The sequence below is a fragment of the Balaenoptera physalus genome (genome assembly GCF_965194825.1).
Source record: "Balaenoptera physalus genome assembly, chromosome: X".
Classification (NCBI taxonomy): Eukaryota; Metazoa; Chordata; class Mammalia; order Artiodactyla; family Balaenopteridae; genus Balaenoptera; species Balaenoptera physalus.
This window is the reverse complement of record NC_138903.1, coordinates 38,482,832-38,508,935: the sequence shown is the minus strand read 5'-3', so window position 1 is coordinate 38,508,935 and position 26,104 is coordinate 38,482,832. Positions and strand designations below refer to the sequence as shown.

At 42.2% G+C, this 26,104-nt stretch overlaps 1 long non-coding RNA gene and 1 pseudogene across 2 annotated transcripts; both read right to left on the bottom strand.

Annotated features, from left to right (window-relative positions):
* Positions 1-7,838: 7,838 nt before the first annotated feature.
* Positions 7,839-14,153, bottom strand: LOC309652656. Its single transcript, XR_014258858.1, has 2 exons — positions 13,251-14,153; positions 7,839-12,928 (listed from the first exon to the last, which is right to left on the bottom strand). It is a non-coding gene; the product is annotated as an uncharacterized lncRNA (long non-coding RNA).
* A 6,289-nt stretch (positions 14,154-20,442) lies between these two features.
* On the bottom strand, positions 20,443-25,214 carry LOC309652550 (BTB/POZ domain-containing protein 3 pseudogene; annotated as a pseudogene). The gene has a single exon. The product of its transcript is annotated as a BTB/POZ domain-containing protein 3 pseudogene (transcript).
* Positions 25,215-26,104: the final 890 nt, after the last annotated feature.

Sequence of the window (26,104 nt, the reverse complement as noted above, 5' to 3'; positions counted from 1 at the left end):
TCACCAAAGAAATAAAGGAAACACCTGTTCGCTTAAGACCTGGCACACAGCGTGTGCTCATTGAATGCTTTTGCTAAATCATACAGAACTGAGAGAAACCATCTTGACCCAGGCAATGCAGTGGCCAGCCCTGTGGCTTCTGTTGTGTGTAGTGAAAAGGGGCAAAGCAGGAGGATTTTAAAACACAAAATGTACCCTGCTCCTCTACATTTCATGCTCACCCGAACAACAGAAATGACTCTTCACTGTGAGTTCACATCTAGATTGTAATCTCATGCCCACACACACACACACACACACAACCACTCTGCCAATTCCTTTCCCTTTAACAGCAGCTCCCTCTGTGAAGTGTACATAGCCCCTGGGAGAACTGGTGCCATGGTTACCTCTATGTGTGAATGAGTTGTCACACTGATGGAATGTGGTGACACCGTCCCCTTATTGTTCATTCAGACAGTGTTTATGAACCCCAGGACAGGCAGGGCACCAGGCAGAATGAAGTTGGCAAAGACGCATAAGGTAGAGTCTTATCCCCCAGGAGTGACAATTGAGCAACAGGACTTGACAGACAAATCATTCACACCACAACCTGCAAGTGCGGAGAAAATTTAGCTTCTTTGATCGTGTCTACAGGTAATCTCATGCCCTCCTGTGAGTGAGCAGGAGAGCCAGTTAGTTAAGGGCCCAATCTGGTTCAAGTTGTAAGCCTATTCATCAGCGCCTCGACCTGCCATCCTCTCTGAGATGGTGCGGCAGCCAGGGTCGCGGGAGTAGAACACTATCCAGACAGGATTTTTAAGCGTGAAAGGAGGATGCTGCAACCATTACTCTGGGACAGTTGGAATCAACTGGGACCGTCTGGGGCAAACCAGGACAGAAAGTCATTCTACCTAGCAGCAAGCCACATGCAAAGGGGGTTTGTTTAATTAAAGACTGTTGTCACAAATGAACTTATTTACAAACAGAAGCTGACTCACAGACATAGAGAACAGACTTGTGGATGCCAAGGGGGAGGGGGCTGGGGAAGGGAAGGATTGGGAGTTTGGGATTAGCAGATGCAAACTATTATACATAGAATGGATAAACGATAAGGTCTTACTGTATAGCATGGGGAACTTTATTCAATATCCTATAATAAACCATAATGGGAAAGAATATGAAAAGAATGTGTATATATGTGTGTGTGTGTATAACTGAATCACTTTGCTGTACACCAGAAACTAAGACAACATTGTAAATCAACTATACTTCAATTTAAAAAAAAAGACTACTGTCAAAGGTGTTGACAGGGTTAAGAGAAGCCAAGGAGACACTGGGAAGCACCAAGGTTCATAAAAGCAGGAGGGTGCTGCCACCCTTAAGTCTAAAAGGGTAAAAAGAGGGAGGGGTTCTAGAGCCCGATGAGACTTCTAGATTCAGAAGAGGGCTGCCCTTGAGCAGGGGAATGCAGTCACTTCTAAGCTACTGCCAGATAGGGAGGGGGCAGAAGGAAAATACCCCACTCTCTCTTTCCACCCACACTCTGGCCTCCGGATGGTGCCTTCCATTGGTGAAGCGCCCAGAAGCCAGAGAGCAAGGGAGCCCAGTTGACACAGCCTATGAAAGTCAGTCTCCTGAGGTCCAGAGCAAGATGGAAAAGGGTGGAAATGGATCTTATGTTAGGAGGTGGGGGGGGGGGAGAATAAATAACACAAGGTTCAGTGGTGGAAAGAACTTACATATCCTCGTGATGACAGGAGAGGCATGGGGTCCTCAGGCAAGGTGATCTCTGCTTCCAAGGCAACAAGGAGAGCACCTCAGTTCCCCTTGAATGTCCTGCCTGCCCTGCCTGCGCCATCCACTGAGGGTTGTGCGTGGTACAACCCCAGGCTGCTATCCCTCTCAGCTTGTTTAGGGCTCAGTGGCGACCTGTCCTCACCTCAACCCTCACTGGTCACTGACTAATCCCTGAGTCTCGACCAAGTGCTCCATCCCACCTGCCAGCCCAGCCGTCCACCCTGAGACTCAGCTGAAGGGTCCCTCATCCTGCCACAGGGGGTCCTTATGAAAAGTCGATGGGTACTCAACTCTGAGTTTATGGCACGTGGCAATTGAGAGCTGGCACTGCCAGCAAGTTAAACCCAGGGTCTTCCTCTGTCCAGCCAAGCTGTGCCTGATTCATTCTTGGTGTCACCCTAATTTCTGTCTAAATCACCACCCCCCCATCTCCTCACTGAAGCCTAGAGGGATAAGAATCAGGGACCCACACCTGCTTGGTTTGTTCTCCTTTTTCTTTCTCACTTTCCTCTAGGAGGGAAAGGGGCTCAGCTGTCTCTTATTTCCCCTGGGTTGTATTCTTCTTGCACTGAAGCAGCAAGCCTCATCATTTTGCTGTATGGACTCGGCGTGTTTCTGTTCTACTCCTGGTCCTTGAGGCTGGATATGCTGAGGTGCAAGAGGGGAATGAGAGAGGGGTCTGCTTTCAAAATTGAGCAAATCCTTTCTGAAGATCATAGCTGAACTTACAAAGCTGTTTCCTGCTGCACAATCATATTTTGTGAACATCTTCATGTTTTTCTGTATTTCTTCTTTAACGCTTATCACTAGCACGTGAGTACACGTACACACACACACACACACACACACACACACACAACCTCAAAATAGGTCTAGGCAATTGAGTATCCTGGGCCAACTAGGATAAGATCACATGCTCAGGAAAGCAAAATAGAAAATGACATCAATATTTTTAAAATATTAACCCCCCTTAAAATTTTAATTTCCTTTTCCCAGCTGCATTCTAGAAGCCTGAGCTTTAAAGTGAAGGGCACTCATACCTGCGTGAACCTGGATTGGAACCCTGTCTCTGCCCCTCCTTAGCCACGGAACCTTGAGCAAGTCACTTCACCTCTCTGAGCTTCACTTTCCTTCTGTGTGAAATGAGGATGCTCACGCCTGCCCCCCAGTGTTGTGGCGAGGGATAAAGGAATTGGCAAAGAGCCTGGCCCATTGTAGGTGTTTCAATGACATTCATCTCCTGCCCTGAGAGCTAACCCTGAGTAAAAGCAGAAGTACAGGCTCCAGAGTTGTTTGAAAACACAGGGGCTAGAATTTCCCGACCTAAGGTTCTTGATCCCACAAAACTGAGCCACGTGGGACAGGAACTAGAATTGACTGAGCGTCTCCTATGGGAAAGGCACAGGAGTAGAGCTCTGTTAGCCCTTATAAATGATCTCATCTCCAATGAACAGGAGAAAATGAGGCTCAGAGAGATTAAGTAATTTGCCTGAGTCATTTGCTTCTTGTTAGTAGATGTGGAAGTACTTTTCGTTAGAAATATATCATTCTTAAAACACGTCTGCACTTTAGCGGATACTACTGCATGCTCTGTCCAGGTCCTCTTGTCAGGGCCAGTGCTCCCATCCCCAGCTGCTGGGATGATCAGCTGCAGACACGGCTGCGACCCTTAGCTTGAAGTGCCCTTGGCTCCAGGAAGCAGTCTTGCCCAAGTTTATGTCTCCTCCAGGGAGTTCAGCCTCAGCGTCTGCTTTGGAGATTCAAAGGCCTGGGCCCTCAACCTCAATTTGGGATGACTCTGGAAGGCCTTCCCAGCTCCAGCACTCCCTGTACAATCAGCTGAGGCCTCTGCGGCAACCACATGGAGGGGTCAGCTTCTGCCTCTGTCTGATCCTGCCCCCTTGCTTCCTCATGGGTATATCTCCCTAGAGCACTCCCCAATAAACCTTCGCACACAATGTGGTCTCAGTCAGTTTCCAGGGAACTCAGTCTAAGGTAGACTTAAACCTGAATGTTAGAGGAAACGAACAAACAAAGAAGCACCCACTAGGCCTCAAAACACAAATCTTATCTCAGCTATGTTGACCAAATGTAAAATCTTTAAATCTTAAAGCCTCTTAACATAATTATGTATATCTATGTACGAAACATACATAAATTTCACTTTACGTAAAACATACGAAAGAAGGAATTTCAAATCACACTAAACATAATAAATATAGAACTTGCTTTGTTAAAAATCTACAGTATACATTCAAGTAAAGGCTAAACTTCCAATGCCAAATATATATGAGATAAAATGAAACATTTATAATAATCAGTTTCCTAAAAGTGCTATTTTTAATACCTATAAGAGGAATCTCATTCTAGTGCTTTTTTTCCATCCAAACATCTATATATTCCTTTATTCACAGAGCCAGATGCTTCTGTTACTAATGATGGTGTGACTGGTCAGAATGGCCATCATCAAAAAATCTACAAACAATAAATGCTGACGAGGGTGTGGAGAAAAGGGAACCCTCTTGCATTGTTGGTGGGAATGTAAAGTGATACAGCCACTATGGAGAACAGTATGGAGGTTCCTTAAAAAACTAAAAATAGAACTACCATACCACCCAGCAATCCCACTACTGAGCATATACCCTGAGAAAACCATAATTCAAAAAGAGTCATGTACCACAATGTTCATTGCAGCTCTATTTACAATAGCCAGGATGTGGAAGCAACCTAAGTGTCCATCGACAGATGAATGGATAAAGAAGATGTGGCACATATATACAATGAAATATTACTCGGCCATAAAAGGAAATGAAATTGAGTTATTTGTAGTGAGGTGGATGGACCTAGAGTCTGTCATACAGAGTGAAGTAAGTCAGAAAGAGAAAAACAAATACTGTATGCTAACACATATATATGGAATTAAAAAAAAAAAAAGGTTCTGAAGAGCCTAGGGGCAGGACAGGAATAAAGACGCAGACATAGAGAATGGACTTGAGGACACGGGGAGGGGGAAGGGTAAGCTGGGACGAAGTGAGAGAGTGGCATGGATATATATACACTACCAAATGTAAAATAGATAGTTAGTGGGAAGCAGCCCCATGGCACAGGGAGATCAGCTCGGTGCTTTGTGTCCACCTAGAGGGGTGGGATAGGGAGGGCGGGAGGGAGACACAAGAGGGAGGAGATATGGGGATATATGTATATGTATAGCTGATTCACTTTGTTATACAGCAGAAACTAACACAACATTGTAAAGCAATAAATATGTTAAAAAAATGGTGGTGTGAAAAGTGTCTGGTGGAAGTGGAATGGAAGTGGGCACTTCTGGAGAGGAGGCAGGAATAAGAGGAAAAAGGATGCTCGAATGCTCCCTATGCCAATGGTATGCTTAGGACTTTTGAAATTAATCAATGGCCTCCTGGATATGGCGGTCTCTGTCTGGTGTCCATATATAAAGGAGTTAATTCTAGGCAGGGTTCTCAGCCACAAGTTAAGAAAGAAATAAAAATAACAGTAACTAATGGCAATATTAGCAGTAACATTAAGAGCTAACACATGTAGTGCATTTATGTTGCACGCATTGTTCGAAGTCCTTTACACATATTAACTCATTTAACCTTTAAAATAACCCCAGGAGACAGTCACTACTATTGGCACCATGGTGAGAAAACTGAGGCATAGAAAGGCCTAGTAATTTGTCCAATGTCATGCAGCTAATAAGTTGGTGTTCTACCCAGATTATTTGGCTCCATGGTTTTTGCTCATAACCCGTATGCCCTAAGGGGGAAAGGCCACTACCCTCATATAGAAGGGGGGAATCATCCCAGAAGCCATACCTTGTCTAGAAGCCACCAGTCCCAGAAACTACAGTGGCAACACAAAGACATCACCATCAATCCTCATTTCCCGAGTCCGTTGACAATTAACTACTTAGCTACTGAGGGTATTCATTATACACCCTGGATTGTTTTAGCTAGAGATTTATTTATATTGGGTATAAAAATATTATTTTATATATAACAATGCCATTTTAAAGAAATGGCCTTCGTTCCCAGCCTTAGGTAACTGAGGGGACACAGTAGTAAAGGGACACCTCATGCCACTGTTGAGAACATCACTTTGCACAAAATAAATGAAGGGCAAGTTTTCATTGTAGTTTGGGGACTCACCCATAATTGCTAATCATCTCCAGAGAGTCTGGCAATAACTCATAGAGCATAGATCTTACATCCCAGTGGAGAGTGGTTGACCCATTTGTCACTTATATCAGTTAATTTGACCAAAGCTTTCTCCATTAACCTCTGCTGAGAAGCCCAGGAGGAGTGCTACTCATCCAGCCTGTGATCACTTAATGGTATATTCTCCTTACTGCTGTTGTTCCTCTTACAGTTTTGAAGTAAACATTGATTTGTCAAAGGTCTGGAGCTAATTTTACATGTACCAGAATAATTCAGTGGATAAAAGGTCTGAGATACTGTGAAATGGTAACTAAAGGTGTGTATCAGTTACCTCTTGCTGTGTAACAAACTGCTCCAAAGCCTAGTGGCTTAAAACAATAATCAATGATTTTGCTCATGAATCTGCATGTTGAGAAGCACTGGGGAGGGACAGAGCCTTTCTGCTTTATGTAACATCAGCTTGGGAAGCTCAATTGGAGGCTGGAGGATTCATTTTCAAAATGGCTCACTCATATGGCTGGTAACTTGGTGCTGGCTGTCAGTTGAGAGCTCAGCAGGGGCTGGGGACAAGGAAGCTCAGTTTCTTTCCATGGTGGGCCTCTCCACAGGATGCCTGGGCTTTCTTATGGCATGGTAGCTGGGTTTCAAGCATGAACATCCCAAGAAGCAGAAAGTAGAAGCTGTCAATTTCTTAGGCTGGGCCTGGAAACTGGCACAGTATCACTTCTACTATATTTTATTGAATAATCAGTCACAGAGCCCAGATTCAGGAGGAGGGAACATAGACCCCCACCCCTCAGTGGGAAAACAGTCAGAGGATGTTTGAGTAATATTTTAAAATCACCACACAATGGTAGTCACAGAATGTCAGGCATATAACATCTCTATCCCACATTGTTTTTCTGACATATGTGGAAAAGAGTTTAGAGAGGTTAAGTTATTCCCCAAGAACACACAGCAAGATAGTTACAGAGCCAAATCTAGAACAGAGGTCTTGATTCCTGGCTTTGTTCATCTCACTGAAAAACAGAACACTCTATTCAAATTGCCCTGACAAAGTCATCCATAGAAGTTCTGAAGATAACTCCTTAAAAATTACAGCTAGTGGCAAATGGCTAAATTCCTCAAAGATAAACGTTTAGCACTATTTTAGAGTATTGACATGGTAATATATTGTAATAATATAATCATATAATGGCCATAAAAAGATAATGATACATTCATCAATTTTCATCAGACATTACAGTGGTGTAGAGGCTACAGCAATGAGCAAGAAATAGCCTTGCCCTCCCAGAGTGTATAGGCCACTGGGAGCTACAGACAATTAAACAAGAAAGCACAATACAGTTTGATTGTGCTATGATGAGGGAAGTCTATCTTGTTTTGAAAGCACATAGAAGGGGAGAAGCTAAACCTTTGTTTGTAGGACAAGAAATTCTTCCTAAATAATGGAATGTCAAAACCAAAAGCAGAAGGATAAGTAGGGATTATTCAGGACAGAGATGAGAATACTTCAGGCAGAAGGAATAACATGTATAAAGACAAATTAAGAATAAGACTTGGGGCTTCCCGGTGGCGCAGTGGTTGAGAATCCACCCGCCAATGCAGGGGACATGGGTTCGAGCCCTGGTCCGGGAAGATCCCACGTGCCGTGGAGCAACTAAGCCTGTGCACCACAACTACTGAGCCTGTGCTCTAGGACCCGTGAGCCACAACTACTGGGCCCGCACGCCTAGAGCCCATGCTCCTCAACAAGAGAAGCCACTGCAACGAGAAGCCCATGCACTGCAACGGAGAGTAGCCCCCGCTCGCTGCAACTAAAGAAAGCCCGTGCCCAGCATCGAAGACCCAGTGCAGTCAAAAATTAATTAATTAATTAATTAAAAAAAAAGAATAAGACTCTAGATTGTTTAAGAGATTGAATAGACTCAGACTATCACAGTGTCTAGCACATGGTAGATTCTCAATGAATAGTAGTTGAAGTAAAGAAAATACAGGTGATTCCTTGAGTATCTCGAGTCACCAGGAAAGAATTAATCTTTCTTGGTTCTTTCTCAGACCCGACATAGGACTAGAGATTGTTGGTTAAGAAAAGAACAGGAAGACATGGTTAATCCACCCACATGGCAACCATACCATACCACATATTACTGCCTGGTGTCCATGGATCAGGGACAGCCTAAGAAAGTCTGTTTCCTTGCTTTTACCACCAATGGCTGTTTGTTTCTCTTTGTAAATGCTTAACACATCCTGGAAAGGGTGTGGACACTCTTGGTGCCATTATGCAATCTTTGTTGTCAGAATGGAATAAATGTTTCTCCTTTCTGTGGTAACTGCTAGTTATAAACTAGCTGATATAGTTCTCCAATGGCTTTAATTTTCTCTAACAGCCTCTGTCTTTTCTGAACCCTGCAAAAGTGATTCTCAGGAGTCTCAGCTGACATTCTAGCTTCCCCAGGGAGTTTCCCATGATTACTACCAAGGACTTCTGGAAAACATATATTTGACTTTAAGAGGAGATATTTCTTCATTGCGTAGCACCCACTTCCTCCACCCCATCCACATATACTGTTTGCGTCTCATCTGAGCTCTTCAATTCATCTCTACAAATATATGAACCAATTATGTAAAAGACACTGAACTGTGAGGGTTCTGAGGATGAATAAGACACAGATTGTAAACTCATTGAAGTTAAGTACCCTTGAGAAAGAAAATATGTGTGAAATAATACATCGTAACACATGGCAGAGTGTGGTACATGCTCTTAGAAGAAAAATGTCATGCCACAGTAGAGTTTGTTCATTTTCCAGCAAGAAGAATCCAGGAAGACTATGGTGGAAGCAGCATCTGAGTTGAAACTTAAAGGATAAGTAGATAGGATTACATAAAAGGCTTTCATATGAACATAATTATATGATCAGACACTCACTGTCTATGTTTTTTCTGGAGAGTTCAGGAAAATAAGCACTCAGCTGGATCAACCCTATGGTAAACTGCTATTCTTCACCAATATTTGTTGCTTGTTCATATGGAAGGATTATACTTCTCCATTCTGCTAAAACTATGTATGGCCAAGTCACTTACCTTGACCAATGAGTGAGCAGAAGTGTCCGTTCTGGATGGAGGCTTTAAGGGCTAGCACCTTCCTCACCATGTTCTCCTTTCCATCTGCCACAACTACTGGCAATGTTCCAGAGAGAGGCTGCTCTGATACCTTGGGTCCCAGAGAGAAGATGATATGGAATAGAACCAGGGTCAACCTACGATGGACAAATAACACGAGTAGGAAATCAACCTTTGTTGTTGTAAGACAGTGAGATTTTAGGTTTGTTCATTATAACAGTATAATCCAGTCTATCCTGACTAAACAGACACCAAACTTGTCCTAGTCAGCTCAGTGCCCGAAAAGTGTAATATAGAGCTCAAAAGTGGAACAGCAAGATATTAATTTACTGTTCCCTAATGTTCCAGGCATTCTATGAGGCACCTTACATACATTATTTCACTTAATTCTCACAGCTTCACAATGTTTAAATCATTACTCCCTTCATACAGATGTAGAAACTCAGAGAGGTTAAGAAATTTGCCCAAGGTCACAAAGTAGGTAGGAATCATTGCAGAGATTCTAATCTCATGTTGCGTAACAGGGAGTCTGATCCTTTTGTGGTGATACACAGCCTGCCAAGTCATAAAGGTATCACACTCTTAACTTTCCCAGCAAACTATATCCCTTGTTCTGAACTTGATGGTCATGTTACCTAAGCCTGGACTTTGGAAACAAGTGGATGAGAACCTTGATACCAGTCCCATTATTTGATATGTGTTAGAAATATGGACCCCTGACCAATAGTAAATAATTTCATTTAAAGCAAGAGAAAGAAGGAGTTCCCTGGTGGTCTAGTGGTTAGGATTCGGTGCTTTCACTGCAGTGGTCCGGGTTCAATCCCTGGTCGGGGAACTGAGATCCTACAAGTCACACAGCTCAGCCAAAAAAAAGCAAGAGAAAGATATTAATCTCAGAAACTATTTAAATCCATTGTGCCCCATCAAACTCAAGTGTGATCAAACTCAAGTGCCATCTTTGTGATCACTGATAAAGTCACAAGGTTAGACTTCCTTTGGATACCATAGGATCACAAAAGATTACATAGTTCAGTAGAAACAGAGTGTTCCCCAAGACTTGGCTTCATCTTTGTGGATCACTCAGAAACATGGGACTGCAATTCTCTCATTCACTCTGCATTTACAGGCGGAAAATTCTGCTACAAAAAGCCAGAAATGCACAAGCAGTGGAAACTACTGCAGTCAAGATACATATTAAACAAGTATGCAATGGGTCTAGGAGACTTGGTCACAAAAAAGGAGGTGCCCTGTTGAAGGCACAGGCTAGGATGGGATCAGAAAGAGAGAAGAGGCTTTGACAGAAACTCTTCTATAAATCGGCTTGGTGACCCAATAGTTTATCTTATTATCCATCTCCTTTTCCCTCCAGTTCACCTCCTCCTCTTGACTCTTGGCTACCTACAGTTGGTGGTCACTGGTAAAGAAATCTATATTTTTCTTTTTCAAGCATCTAGTACATTTTTGGTGTCTTTAATTGAATTATTTCTTTTAAATTTTATATAACACCATTTCCTAGATAATAGTTATCCCAACAACAATGTTATGGGTTTTAGCTGATATGTGGAGGTATTTTTTATTTTAATGTTTAGTTAGCAGTTTTTATGTTTTGACACATACATATCTGTACCACACAGAAAGCACAGAAAGACACAAGAGAAATGGGACGTAAATCAGAAACAGACCATGGAGTCTCAGGCCTGGCAGCTGAGTAGTTAATGGAGGGCCAGGTAAAAGGCAAGAGATGACTGGTGAGACAACCCATTAACCAAGCTGAGCAAGTGATGATGTAGAAATAAGATGCTAGATGGACCAACATGCCGGTGAGCATCCTTCATGGTTTTATTGAAACTTCTTTTCAATAGTTTTGATTAAATGGCTTCTTAGCACCTTCCAAAATTTGACACCGAGATTCTTTATGTTGAGCAAGCCATTATACAAAGCTGGTCAATTAGATGCCATTTGGTCTTTTTTTTTTTTCTTGTTAAAATTTTAATTTTGAACTACTTAAAACATACACACACAACATGAAGAATACTGTAGAAGACGCCCAGTTACCAGTAGCCTTCCTCATCCCATAGCTCGCTTTGTGACATTTCCCTTACCTCTTATAGGAAAACTATGGTAAGACCCATAGCTTTTCTGCTCACTCTCAGATACACTGAAAAGTTCAATTCCCAAAACAACTTCACATCAGTAATTTCACTCTGGGATAATATTAAAAATGTCAAACTCCCTTCAAAGTCAGATCTTCTCCCTTCTCCCAGCTGAGCCCTTACCCAGGTGGAAAACTTGCACTGAGAAAGAGAGACAGGTTTGCTTCTTCTCTAGTTTACCACCTTGAATATCTACCCTTCTTTCCCCAGCTTACTAACCACAGTTTCTGACCACTCTGGAGCCAAATTTGGGGGCGCAAAAGGAGAAATGAAGGGAACAAAAAAGGCTTTGTGAGTGAGTGTTGGTTTCCTCTAGCTGTGGTGAACTTTTAATTTTATTCCTCTTGTGGGATGCTCCATGGGTTCTTAGGAGAACTCATCCACACTCATCAGCAAGGATGTTCCACCCACTGTCCCTGACATGGGTGATGCATTCTCCACCTGGCCTTTTGTGAATCTACCCTTTATCCACTGTTTCTTGGCATTCTTCCTCCACATATATCTTCTGCAATTACAACTCTCAAGGCTCTGTTGGGCAAAGTCCCTTTAAGTAGTTTCAGGCTCATCTACTCTCTCCACCCATATTTAGTCCAACAGAAATTCAAACCTTTGACCAGTCATGAATAGTTATCACTTTACTCCCCAGCCACAAGGGCGGGTTGCTTCAGCCAGGCCCTAGAACTTTAGATTCCTCAGAAGTATAATATATACCAGTCTACAGTGTCTCCCAAACTCCAGAGGACACATACTAAAATCTTGAAGTGAGCTCACTGATGGCTTTCTCAAAAGAGACTTGAGGTGATAGGCAAGGGGCTCTATACCCCTCTTCCATGGTGACAGGGCACTCACAATGCACAACAGCATTCTCTCAAGAATGATCTAACATCCAACTCTCTCATCTTCTTCAAACTTTTTTATAAGTTGGAGGTGCTTAGCTGGTCTAGCTCTTCACTTCCCCTACTGTTTTGGGGTCTTAGTCAGAACTGAGACTATATCCCATTTTAATATCTTGTTGTTTACATATTTTTTATATTGTACACTCTATTAGAGCTTGTGTTTGGTTAACATGATTTAGCTCAAATGTGATAGGTAATATGGGAAACTTTGCAGTATTATACAGAATTTGTGTTGGTTCATATGTGGTTTTTCCTAGCATGCTAGTAATTTGAAAAAGATCAGGGGCAAGTTTTCTCATAATTAGAGAGAAAGTCCTAGAATATATAAAGACTGTCTTAGTCAGTTCAGGCTGCTATAACAAATTACCACAGACTGAGTGGCTTATATACAACAGAAATTTATTTCTCACACTTCTGGAGGCTGAAAGTTCTAGATCAAGGACCCAACAAGGTCAGGTTCTGGTGAGAGCCCTCTTCCGGATTGCAGACTGACAACTTATGTATCATCACATGGTGGAAAGAGAGGGAAAAGAGCTCTCTGGGATTCCTTTTATAAGGGCATTAATCTCATTCATGAGAGCTCCAACTTCATGGCCTATAATCACCTCCTGAAGGCCCCACCTTCTGACATTGGGGGTTAGGATTTAAACATACGAATTTGGTCAGGGGGGACACAAGCTTTCAGTCCATTGCAAAGACAGTAAGGATAATGGTGAAAACTCCATCCAAAGTGCCTTCCTTTTAAGTAATAGCTAGTTTAGTGGATCAAAAAACCACCACAATTTTTATTATGTTAAACTACCTGGGCTTCCCTGGTGGCGCAGTGGTTGACAATCTGCCTGCCAATGCAGGGGGACACGGGTTCGGGCCCTGGTCTGGGAGGATCCCACGTGCCGCGGGGCAGCTGGGCCCATAAGCCACAATTGCTGAGCCTGCGCGTCTGGAGCCTGTGCTCCGCAACGGGAGAGGCCGCGATGGTGGGGGGCCCGCGCACCGTGATGGAGAGTGGCCTCCGCTTGCCGTAACTGGGGGGAGCCCTCGCACAGAAACGAAGACCCAACACAGCCAAAAATAAATAAATAAGTAAATAAAATTAAAAAAAAAAAAACAAAAAAAAAAACTACCTGAGGCAGCTGCAAAGATATTTCTCCCTATGTTGGAAGGAAAGAAGGAAGGAAGGGGGAAGGAAGGAAGCAGGAGGGAGGGAGGGAGGGAGGGAAGGAAGGAAGAAAGACCTTAATTTGAAAATGTCTACAATCTAGATATGATTTTTAGTTTTGATGAAACTGTCCTCATCAGAATTAAATGTCCCTGCTATTGTTTAATGGATACAAAGTTTAATTTTTGCAAGACGGAAAGAGCTCTGGAAGTGAATGGTGATGATGGTTGCACAACAATATGAATGTACTCAATGTCACTGAACTGGACACTTAAAATGTTTAAGATGCTAAATTTGATGCTATTTATATTTCACCACAATTTAAAAAATAAAAAAATTTAAAAATTAGAAGAAGAATTAAATGTCCCCAATATCTTACATCTCAAAGGTGTAAGGGTCAGCTGATTGTGAGGCTGAGTGTAAATATCAGTGGAGATTGAACTATGCCAATATTTTTACTAGTATTGTTACAGTTTCTGTTAGTAGTCTCGTTAGAAAATTACATATGTTTTGAGAGGACTGCCCCAAATATATTTTTCCCATAAGCTAATATTTCTAGCGTGTGATTTTACAGCATGAGAAGTTTTTCAGAAATGCATACTTGAGGGGGGGACCTTCAAGACGACAGAGGAGTAAGACGTGGAGATCACCTTCCTCCCCACAAATACATCAGAAATACATCTACATGTGGAACAACTCCTACAGAACACCTACTGAACGCTGGCAGAAGACCTCAGACCTCCCAAAAGGCAAGGAAATCCCCACATACCTGGGTAGGGCAAAAGAAAAAACAGAGACAAAAGAATAGGGATGGGACTTGCACCAGTAGGAGGGAGCTGTGAAGGAAGAAAGGTTTCCACACACTAGAAGCCCCTTCGCAGGCGGAGACTGCGGGTGGCGGAGGGGGGAGCTTTGAAGCCACGGAGGAGAGCGCAGCAACAGGGGTGCGGAGGGCAAAGTGGAGAGATTCCCACACAGAGGATCCATGCCAACCAGCACTCACCAGCCCGAGAGGCTTGTCTGCTCACCCGCCGGGGCGGGCGGGGCTGGGAGCTGAGGCTCGGGCTTCGGAGGTCGGATCCCAGAGAGAGGACTGGAGTTGGCTGTGTGAACACATTCTGAAGGGTCTAGTGCGCCACGGATAGCCGAGAGGGAGTCCAGGAAAAAGTCTGGAGCTGCCGAAAAGACGAGAGACTTTTTCTTGCCGCTTTGTTTCCTGGTGCGCGAGGAAGAGGGGATTAAGAGCACCGCTTAAAGGAGCTCCAGAGACGGGCGCGAGCCGCGGCTATCAGCACGGACCCCAGAGACGGGCATGAGACGCTAAGTCTGCTGCTGCTGCCACCAAGAAGCCTGTGTGCAAGCACAGGTCACTCTCCACACCTCCCCTCCTGGGAGCTGGTGCAGACCATCACTGCCAGGGTCCCGCGATCCAGGGACAACTTCCTTGGGAGAACACAGGGTGTGCCTCAGGCTGGTGCAACGTCACGCCGGCCTCTGCCGATGCAGGCTCGCCCCGCATTCCAATTATAACTACCGAACCCCTCCCTCCACCTGGCAAGAGAGAGCCAGAGCCCCCTAACCAGCTGCTGCTTGCTTTAACCCCATCCTGTCTGGGTGGCAACAGAAGGCTGAGGGCAACCTACATGCAGAGGTGGGGCCAAAACCAAAGCTGAACCCCGGGAGCTGTGCGAACAAAGAAGAGAAATGGAAACCTCTCCCAGCAGCCTCAGGAGAAGTGGATTAAATCTTCACAATCAACTTGATGTACCCTGCATCTGTGGAGTACCTGAATAGACAACGAATCATCCCAAAATTGAGGGAGTGGACTTCGGGAGCAACGGTAGACTTGGGGTTTCATATCTGCAACTGACTTGTTTCTTATTTTTTTATGTTTATCTTAGTATAGTTCTTAGTGCTTGTTTTCATTGGTGGATTTGTTTATTGGTTTGGTTGTTCTCTTCTTTTTTTTTATTACTTTCTCCTTTATTTTAATAATTTATTTTATTTGAATAATTATATTGGTTTTTTTAACTTTTTTATTATTTTTTTCTCTTCCTTTTTTCTCTGTTTTCTTCTGAGCCATGTGGCTGACAGGGTCTTGGTGCTTCACCCTGGTGTCAGGCCTGAACTTATGAAATGGGAGAGCTGAGTTCAGGACATAGGACCACCAGAGATCTCCAGGCCCCACGTAATATCAATCGGCGAGAACTCTCCCAGAGATTTCTGTCTCAACGCTAAGACCCAGCTCCACCAAACGGCCAGAAAGCTCCAGTGATGGACGCCCCATGCCAAACAACTAGCAAGACAGGAACACAACCACATCCATTAGCAGAGAGGCTGACTAAAATCATACTAAGTTCACAGACACCCCAAAAAGCACCAGCAGCCCTTCCCACCAGAAAAACAAGATCCAGCCCCACCCACCAAAACACAGGCACCAGTCCCCTCCACCAGGAAGCTTACACAACCCACTGAACCAACCTTAGCCACTGGGGGCAGACACCAAAAACAACGGGAACTATGAACCTGCAGCCTGCGAAAAGGAGACCCCAAACACAGTAAGTTAAGCAAAATAAGAAGACAGAGAAACACACAGCAGATGAAGGAGCAAGGTAAAAACCCACCAGACCAAACAAATGAAGAGGAAATAGGCAGTCTACCTGAAAAAGGATTCAGAGTAATGATAGTAAAGATGATCCTAAATCTTGGAAATAGAATGGAGAAAATACAAGAAACGTTTAACAAGGACCTAGAAGAACTAAACAGCAAACAAACAATGATGAACAACACAATAAATGAAATTAAAAATTCTCTAGAAGGAATCAATAGCATTTGAGGCAGAAGAACGGATAAGTGACCAGGAAGATAAAATAGTGGAAATAACTACTGCAGAGCAAATTAAAGAAAAAAGAAAGAAAAGAATTGAAGACAGTCTCAGAGACCTCTAGGACAACGTAAAAAACACACCAACATTCGAATTATAGGGGTCCCAGAAGAAGAAGAGAAAAAGAAAGGGTCTGAGAAAATATATGAAAAGATTATAGTTGAAAACTTCCCTAAAGTGGGAAAGGGAATAATCAATCAAGTCCAGGAAGCGCAGAGAGTCCATACAGGATAAATCTAAGGAGAAACACGCCAAAACACATATTAATCAAACTATCAAAAAATAAATACAAAGAAACAATATTAAAAGCAGCAAGGGAAAAGCAACAAATAATATACAAGGGAATCCCCATAAGGTTAACAGCTGATCTTTCAGCAGAAACTCTGCAAGCCAGAAGGGAGTGGCAGGACATATTAAAGTGATGAAAGGGAAAAACCTACAACCAAGATTATTACTCTACCCAGCAAGGACTCATTCAGATTCGACAAAGAAATTCAAACCTTTACAGACAAGCAAAAGTTAACAGTTCAGCACCACCAAACCAGCTTTACAACAAATGCTAAAGGAACTTCTCTAGGCAGGAAACACAAGAGAAGGAAAAGACCTACAAAAACAAACCCAAAACAATTAAGCAAACTGGTAATAGGAACATACATATCAATAATTACCTTAAATGTAAATGGATTAAACGCTCCAGCCAAAAGACACAGACTGGATGAATGGATACAAAAACAAGACCCATAGATATGCGGTATACAAGAGACCCACTTCAGACCTAGGGACACATACAGACTAAAAGTGAGGGGATGGAATAAGATATCCCATGGAAATGGAAATCAAAAGAAAGCTGGAGTAGCAATTCTCATATCACACAAAATAGAGTTTAAAATAAAGACTATTACAAGAGACAAAGAAGGACAGTACATAATGATCAAGGGATCAATCCAAGAATAAGCTATAACAATTGTAAATATTTATTTACCTAACATAAGAGCACCTCAATACATAAGGCAAATGCTAACAGCCATAAAAGGGGAAATCGACAGTAACACAATCATAGTAGGGGACTTTAACACCCCACTTTCACCAATGGACAGACCATCCAAAATTAATATAAATAAGGAAACACAAGCTTTAAACGATGCATTAAACAAGATGGACTTAATTGATATTTATAGGACATTCCATCCAAAAACAACAGAATATACTTTCTTCTCATGTGCTCATGGAACATTCTCCCGAATAGATCATATCTTGTGTCACAAATCAAGCCTTGGTAAATTTAAGAAAATTGAAATCATATCAGGTATCTTTTCCTACCACAACGCTATGAGACTAGATACCAATTACAGGAAAAAAAACTGTAAAAAAATACAAACACATAGAGGCTAAAAAATACACTACTAAATAACCAAGAGATCATGGAATAAATCAAAGAGGAATCAAAAAATACCTAGAAACAGATGACAATGAAAACACGATGACCCAAAACCTATGGGATGCAGCAAAATGACTTCTAAGAGGGAAGCTTAGAGCAATACAATCCTACCTCAAGAAACATCTCAAATAAACAACCTAACCTTACACCTAAAGCAATAAGAGAAAGAAGAACAAAATAACCTCAAAGTTAGCAGAAGGAAAGAAATCATAAAGATCAGATCAGAAATAAATGAAAAAGAAATCAAGGAAACAATAGCAAAGATCAATAAAACTAAAAGCTGGTTCTTTGAGAAGATAAACAAAATTTTTAAACCACTAGCCACACTCAGCAAGAAAAAAAGGAAGCAGACTCAAATCAATAGAATTAGAAATGAAAAAGGAGAAGTAACAACTGACACTGCAGAAATATAAAGGATCATGAGAGATTACTACAGGCAACTCTATGCCAATAAAATGGACAATCTGGAAGAAATGGACAAATTCTTAGAAAAGCACAATCTTCCGAGACTGAACCAGGAAGAAATGGAAAATATAAACAGACCAATCACAAGCACTGAAATTGAAACTGTAATAAAAAATCTTCCAACAACCAAAAGCCCAGGACCAGATGGCTTCACAGGCGAATTCTATCAAACATTTAGAGAAAAGCTAACAGCTATCTTTCTCAAAATCTTCCAAAATATAGCAGAGGGAGGAACACTCTGAAACTCATGCTATAAGGCCACCATCACCCTGATACCAAAACCAGGCAAAGATGTCACAAAAAAAGAAAACTACAGGCCAATATCACTGATGAACATAGATGCAAAAATCCTGAACAAAATACTAGCAAACAGAATCCAACATCACATTACAAGGATCATACACCATGATCAAGTGGGGTTTATCCCAGGAATGCAAGGATTCTTCAATATACGCAAATTAATGTGATAAACCATATTAACAAATTGAAGGTGAAAAACCATATGATCATCTCAATAGATGCAGAAAAATCTTTCGACAAAATTCAAAACCCATTTATGATAAAAACTCTCTAGAAAGTAGGCATAGAGGGCACTTACCTCAACATAATAAAGGCCATATATGACAAACCCACAACCAACATCGTTCTCAGTGGTGAAAAACTGAAACCGTTTCCACTAAGATCTGGAACAAGACAAGGTTGTCCACTCTCACTATTATTATTCAACATAGTTTTGGAAGTTTTAGCCACCGCAATCAGAGAAGAAAAAGAAATAAAAGGAATCCAAATCGGAAAAGAAGAAGTAAAGCTGTCACTGTTTGCAGACGACATGATACTATACATAGAGAATCCTAAAGGTGCTACCAGAAAACTACTAGAGCTAATCAATGAATTTGGTAAAGTAGCAGGATACAAAATTAATGCACAGAAATCTCTTGCATTCCTATACACTAATGATGAAAATTCTGAAAGAGAAATTAAGGAAACACTCCCATTTACCATTGCAACAAAAAGAAAAAATACCTAGGAATAAACCTACCTAAGGAGACAAAAGACCTGTATGCAGAAAACTATGACACTGATGAAAGAAATTAAAGATGATACAAACAGATGGAGAGATATACCATGTTCTTGGATGGGAAGCATCAACACTGTGAAAATGACTATACTACCCAAAGCAATCTACAGATTCAATGCAATCCCTATCAAACTACCAATGGCATTTCTCACAGAACTAGAACAAAAAATTTCAAAATTTGTATGGAAACACAAAAGACCCCAAATAGTCAAAGCAATCTTGAGAAAGAAAAACAGAGGTGGAGAAATCAGGCTCCCGGACTTCAGACCATACTACAAAGCTACAGTAATCAAGACAGTATGGTACTGGCACAAAAGCAGAAATATAGATCAATGGAACAGGATAGAAAGCCCAGAGATAAACCCATGCACATATGATCACCTTATCTTTGATAAAGGAGGCAAGAATATACAATGGAGAAAGACAGCCTCTTCAATAATTGGTGCTGGGAAAACTGGACAGCTACATGTAAAAGAATGAAATTAGAACACTCCCTAACACCATACACAAAAATAAACTCAAAATGGATTAAAGACCTAAATGTAAGGCCAGACACTATAAAACTCTTAGAGGAAAACATAGGCAGAACACTCTATGACATACATCACAGCAAGATCCTTTTTGACCCACATCCTAGTGAAATGGAAATAAAAACAAAAATAAACAAATGGGACTAATGAAACTTAAAACCTTTTGCACAGCAAAGGAAACTATAAACAAGATGAAAAGACAACCCTCAGAATGGGAGAAAATATTTGCAAACTAAGCAACTGACAGAGGATCAATCTCCAAAATATACAAGCAGCTCATGCAGCTCAATATCACTAAAACAAACAACCCAATCCCAAAATGGGCAGAATACCTAAATAGACATTTCTGCATAGAAGATATACAGATTGCCAACAAACACATGAAAGGATGCTCAACATCACTAATCATTAGAGAAATGCAAATCAAAACTACAGTGAGGTGTCACTTCACACCAGTCAGAATGGCCATCATCAAAAAATCTACAAACAATTAATGCTGACGAGGGTGTGGAGAAAAGGGAACTCTCTTGCACTGTTGGTGGGAATGTAAATTGACACAGCCACTATGGAAAACGGTACAGAGGTTCGTTAAAAAACTAAAAATAGAACTACGACCCAGCAATCCCACTACTGGGCATATACCCTGAGAAAACCATAATTCAAAAAGAGTCATGTACCACAATGTTCATTGCAGCTCTATTTACAATAGCCAGGACATGGAAGCAACCTAAGTGTCCATCGACAGATGAATGGATAAATGGATAAAGAAGATATGGCACATATATACAATGGAATATTACTCGGCCATAAAAAGAAATGAAATTGAGTTATTTGTAGCGAGGTGGATGGACCTAGAGTCTGTCATACAGAGTGAAGTAAGTCAGAAAGAGAAAAACAAATACCATATGCTAACACATATATTTGGAATCTAAAAAAAAAAAAAAGGTTCTGAAGCACCTAGGGGCAGCACAGGAATAAAGATGCAGACATAGAGAATGGACTTGAGGACACGAGGTGGGGGAAGGGTAAGCTGGGACGAAGTGAGAGAGTGGCATGGACATATATACACTACCAAATGTAAAATAGATAGGTAGTGGGAAGCAGCTGCATAGCACAGGGAGATCAGCTCAGTGCTTTGTGACCACCTAGAGGGGTGGAATAGGGAGGGTGGGAGGGAGACGCCAGAGGGAGGAGATATGGGAATATATGTATATGTATAGCCAATTCACTTTGTTATAAAGCAGAATCTAACACACCATTGTAAATTAATTATACTCCAATAAAACTGTAAAAAAACAAATAAAATAAAAATACAGTACAATAGCATTCAACATGAGGTACTTCATATTTTTCCTTCATAAATAATGCTTTAAGCTACTGAATTCAAGCACTCTGAGGCACAAGTGGCTAGTGTCTTGAATTAGCAAGCTTATTTAAACACCTTTAAAAAAAGACAGTTCAGTGCAATAGTTATGTAGAAATTAGACCATTTACTTAAATACTATATTAAGATATGCTTAAAGAATGTTACATTAGAATTGCTAGCCTAGTTCCCCTCATCCCCAGGATATGAACAACGACAAAGTCTGCCAGATACATTGGGAAAAGCATCTACAGGGCACTGTTTAATAAAGTTGCGTTTATACACTAAAGTTGCCTGCCTTGTCAGAACAATGGTTTCTAGTTTTAAAAGATACAAAATTCGAGATTACCAAAGAAAATAAAGCAAGCATATTAGCTTTAATTCCATGTCGTTGAAAATGCAGAAGCGAGAATAGGATTTAAAAGATAAAATTTTCTTGTTTTAAATACGATTTTCAAATTTAACCCACAGCTCTTGGCACCAGCCAATCAGATGATGTATGGGTTTTGTTTTTTTTTCTTTTTCAGGTGATAGTAATAACATAAAATTAAGTTCTTCCACACCTAGTGTACAGATCTCACGCAGCTCTCACCCAGCGGTTCCCCAGTCTCTGGCGGGCAGCTACGAACAGGAGCACTGACCATGGGTGTTTCTGAATGAACAGTCTTCACTCTAAGGTTATCACACCCACCGCAACAATCTGATATGATGAAATTAGTACTAAATAAAGTTTCTTCTCCTCTGGCTTAAAAATGAGTGCCTTCCAATCAGGTATATAGTCTACCAATTTGCAAGATAACTATGAATTACCAAAATGTTTAACCATAATTTACAAATAAAACCCTTTGTAGAAGTATTTTTTAAATTGAAAATGTACCTTCATTTCACAGTTTGCCAAAACTACTATCTGTCATCTCGCTAATAAGAAATAATTGTTAGATAATTTTGGAAAGTTGTCCTGGGAGTACTCATCTATAATCACCATAACAGCTTTTGATCATCTATGCTAACAGACATAGGTAATGGCAAAGATGATTAAAACATTTCCCATAATCCAGTGTTCTCCTCCATTAGGGAAGCCGGCTGAAGCAACAAGCCCACGTCTACAGGGGGAGAGGTGGCCCAGAAGCACAGGTAATCACTCACTGGGGCCCAGCTGGGGCCAGCAGGGGGACCATTTCTGTCCCAGCCCTCACTGACCTGGCAGGGAGGAGACAATTCCTGAGCTGGCACGCACTTGCACGCGCACGGGCACACACGCACACACCCACCCCAGGACTAACCCCTGCTCCAGAGCCAGCTTCGGGCTCACAGAGCAGGAGAAGGAGGCGGCCAGCGGCCACACTCTGGGTGGCAGGGAAGCCATCTCAGGATCACGCTGGGCAGAAAAGCTGCCCAGAAACACATGGATACCTCAACTGTGAGTGAACACAGTGGACACCACCAGGGTCACAGGCACTAAGCCAACACAAGCCTTCGCTGAAGGAGAATGTTTTGATGAGCTTTTCCCTCCTTTGTTTACATTATCCATGGACAAATAAGAGAGCTGGATGTGATGCTGAGGCAGTGAATATTAGGTATCCTCAAGAGTATCGTTCTAGACCATTTTCTAAAAGCCCTGCAGGCATATATAGGCACTTTAAGATGGCCAGAGGCCAGATTCTAGCAGTCCAGGAACAGGACAGAATTATAATTAACGAAGAAGATACAATGTGGTCAAAGTAGATCCGGGGAAGTATATTTCAGATAAAAAAAAAAAATCAATGAATAAAAGTATCTTATTACATTAACATGTGGTGCTACAAAACTAATTGTTATTCCATTCATCTAAAGAATCGTTTGGTCCTCTTTTCATGGGAAAAAGGGAATAGGAATTCTATACAGTACAACTTTTGAAAACCTGCAAATGGCAGGGATCAGAAGCTAAATAGGGGAAAAAGAGTTTGACTTTTTCAAACTCTGTATTATAATATGCCATCAATTAAACTATTTGTCGTATGGGACTTTTTTAGGCTTCCTTTTAAAACCATTTTAGTTTAAATTAATAGGCCTGCAACTTTTTTCTAATGACAATAAAATTTTATAATTTAGTTACTTCTAAAAGAAGTCTCTGTACTGCAATATTTTGTCTTCTAAACTAAAAGAATATAAATCTGTTTGTAGCAAAAGTCATGACCTAAAACTTCCAATTTCTTACTTGCTTACTTTACATTGAAACTTTGCAGTTTAAAATTTAACAATCTTACGAATTTAGGATTTAAGAAAAAGCAATGCCCAAAAGTAAAATATTTAAAAGGAAATAAAATAAGAAGGTAAACATGACTACTGGCTACTTTCTAAATTATTACTTATTATCAAGCAAAACGTCTTTCAAAATTGTACACTGAGGTTTATCGTTTTGGGGGGAGGGAGGGAGGGGTTCTGTTTAAAAATAATTCTTGTTATTGTTATTTTAGACTATTTATTCCTACTTAAAATAAAGCCCAAAAGAGAATTTGAAGTGATCCAAAAATTTTCCTAAGAGGGACAAAACTGGGAGGTCAGTGGGGCAGTTGGAAAAGAACGCAGAATCTCCCCAGATGTATAGACGCAACTCTAAGAACCACAAGCCTTGATGAGAACTTGGCTCTTTTAGGCATATGGTTAAAAGCCGAATGCTGCATTTTTGCCTGTACGTAATTAAAAGGTTGAAAGAAATTAGAACCTGCCTACAGCTCCATTCGTTACAAATTACCTGCGCTGATCGCATATCTGCAGCTGAGCTAAGCATCAAGCAAGTAGGAGCGTGGTGTGCACCTCAGAGCCCGCACTGCTCCGGGAAGCGTGTTCAAGCGTAGAATATAAGTTCGGGGATCTGCCGCCCCTGCACCCCGGTGCTGTTGACGGTGACTTTGCCACACTGAACTTCCGTCATGCCTTCCAGTCCAAAGTAGCTGAGTTCATTGCCGTCCAGGATCACGCAGGCCGTGTAGAAGGTGTCCTGCTTAGTCTGCACTGGGTACTCAAACCACACGGGGAAGGTGTTGCTGGAGCCGTCTGAGAAGTACTTGCTCAAGTTCTGCCCCAGGACGACGCCCTGCCGCTTGAGTTCGGTCTTGGCGCTGTACTCGGCCGAGCCGCAGCTGGAGCCGTGCAGCCCAAAGCCCGCGATGAACACCCTCTTGTCGACGGCGAACTGGATGCTGTCGCAGCGGCCCCGGTAGCGCCACTGGTTGCTCCGGTAGGCGCACAACTGGAAACGGTGGCAGCGCTGGGGGACGAGGCCCTTGCGGGCTTTGCAGCTCGGGCTTCTTGGCCGCGGTGTACCAGAGGAAGATGTCGTTGGTCTCGTTCAGAGTTAAGACTCCGGACTGCACGGCACCGTTTGCAAAATCGTCCAGGGCCATGGTCGGGATGCAGATCAAGTAAAGCGCCTTCCCGAGGACTCCGCGCTTGTTTTCAATGCTCAAAGCCAGATCTTGTTGCTGGCATTCCACTTCAGCCCAGCTGAGAGCTGCCTCGAAAACCACAATTTCTTTGGCATTCAGTTTCCCTGCGGAGGATATTTTCTAGTGTCTGGAAGTCAATATCACAGAACCCCTCAGGCTTGAGAGCGAGCTCGACCTGCGCGTCGATCACCTCCCAGCACCGTTGGGTCAGGCCCGGCTCCTCAAACAGGCAGCTCTGGGACAGGAGGACACAGGCGTTCTTGGCGCTCATGCTGGTCTCCAGGAGGTTGACGCAGGCCCGGGCGAGGTGAGGGACGATGTACTTTTTGGCAGCATAAAGAGTGGCCAAGACTGTGACAGCAGCCAAGTCCATTTCATCACTATAGATGTATTTCAGCATAGCAAGAAAAGCAGCAGGGTCGACATCTGGTATACGGATCTCACCTTTGTCTTCGGCAAGTTCTCCGTAAAACATTGCATGGAACACCGAGCTCCCAACAGCTAAAACATATTTGTGTCCTGGCAACTGCTGAGTCCCACCTGGTGGCCCAACCACAAAATGTACATCTGCCATCAAATCATTATTGAACATCACCGCATTTCTCTCTCTAATGGTGGGATAAAGACCCTGCCAATTCGGGGCTGGAATAAGGTTGTGGTTACTGAGATTCTGCTGGTGGTACTGATGGACAGTGGTGCTGCTGGTTTTCTTCGGCGGAATATATCAGCAGCCGTCTTCTTCTTTTTAGTCTTCAAGGTAATTATTTCATAACAAACTGGAGGCAACTTGCTGCTGCTGCTGCTACTGCTGGGATTTTTTTCCTTCGAGCTTTTCTTGGACCTGTTCTTTACCGTCTCGCTCGCGGTCCTTGTCGCCTCAGGCAGCGCCCGCCGTCTGCGCTGCTTACAGCTTGCTGCCTCGGCCCGGTGCCCGCTCCTCAGGCCCCGTCCCGGGCACTCTGGGATCCAGCGCCCGGCGGGCTCGGCGGGCACCCGCACGGTGCATTCCTTTTTTTTTTTTAAAGATTTTTTTTTTGATGTCGACCATTTGTTTAAAGTCTTTACTTGTTACAATATTGCTTCTGTTTTATGTTTTGGTTAATTGGCCACGAGGCATGTGGGATCTTAGCTCCCCAGCCAGGGATCGAACCCACACCCCCTGCATTGGAAGGTGAAGTCTTAACCACTGGACCTCCAGGGAAGTCCCATGAATTGCATTCTTAAAATTACATATTCTAATTGGCTGTTGCTGATGTATTAGAATATTGTTGATGTTTAAATTTTATTTTTATCCACTAAACTTGTTGCAATTTCTTAATAGTTCTAATAGCTTTTTGATTCTCTTGAATTTTCTATGTAAGCAATTATACTTTCTGAAAATAATGACAATTTAACTTCCTCCTTTTGATTCTTAAAACCGTATTACTCTTCCTTGTCTGCTGCATTGCTTACAACCTCTAATACCACGTTAACTCCAGTGGAAACAGTCTTATCTTGTTAAAGGAACACATATATCGCTAGTTAGTATGATATTCACTGTAGTTGTCTGAACTTGCGTTCAGAGATTGCCTTTCTTCCAGATTACTCATTGTGAATGGCCTTCAAGATGGATAGTCAGAAGCTCTAATCAGCA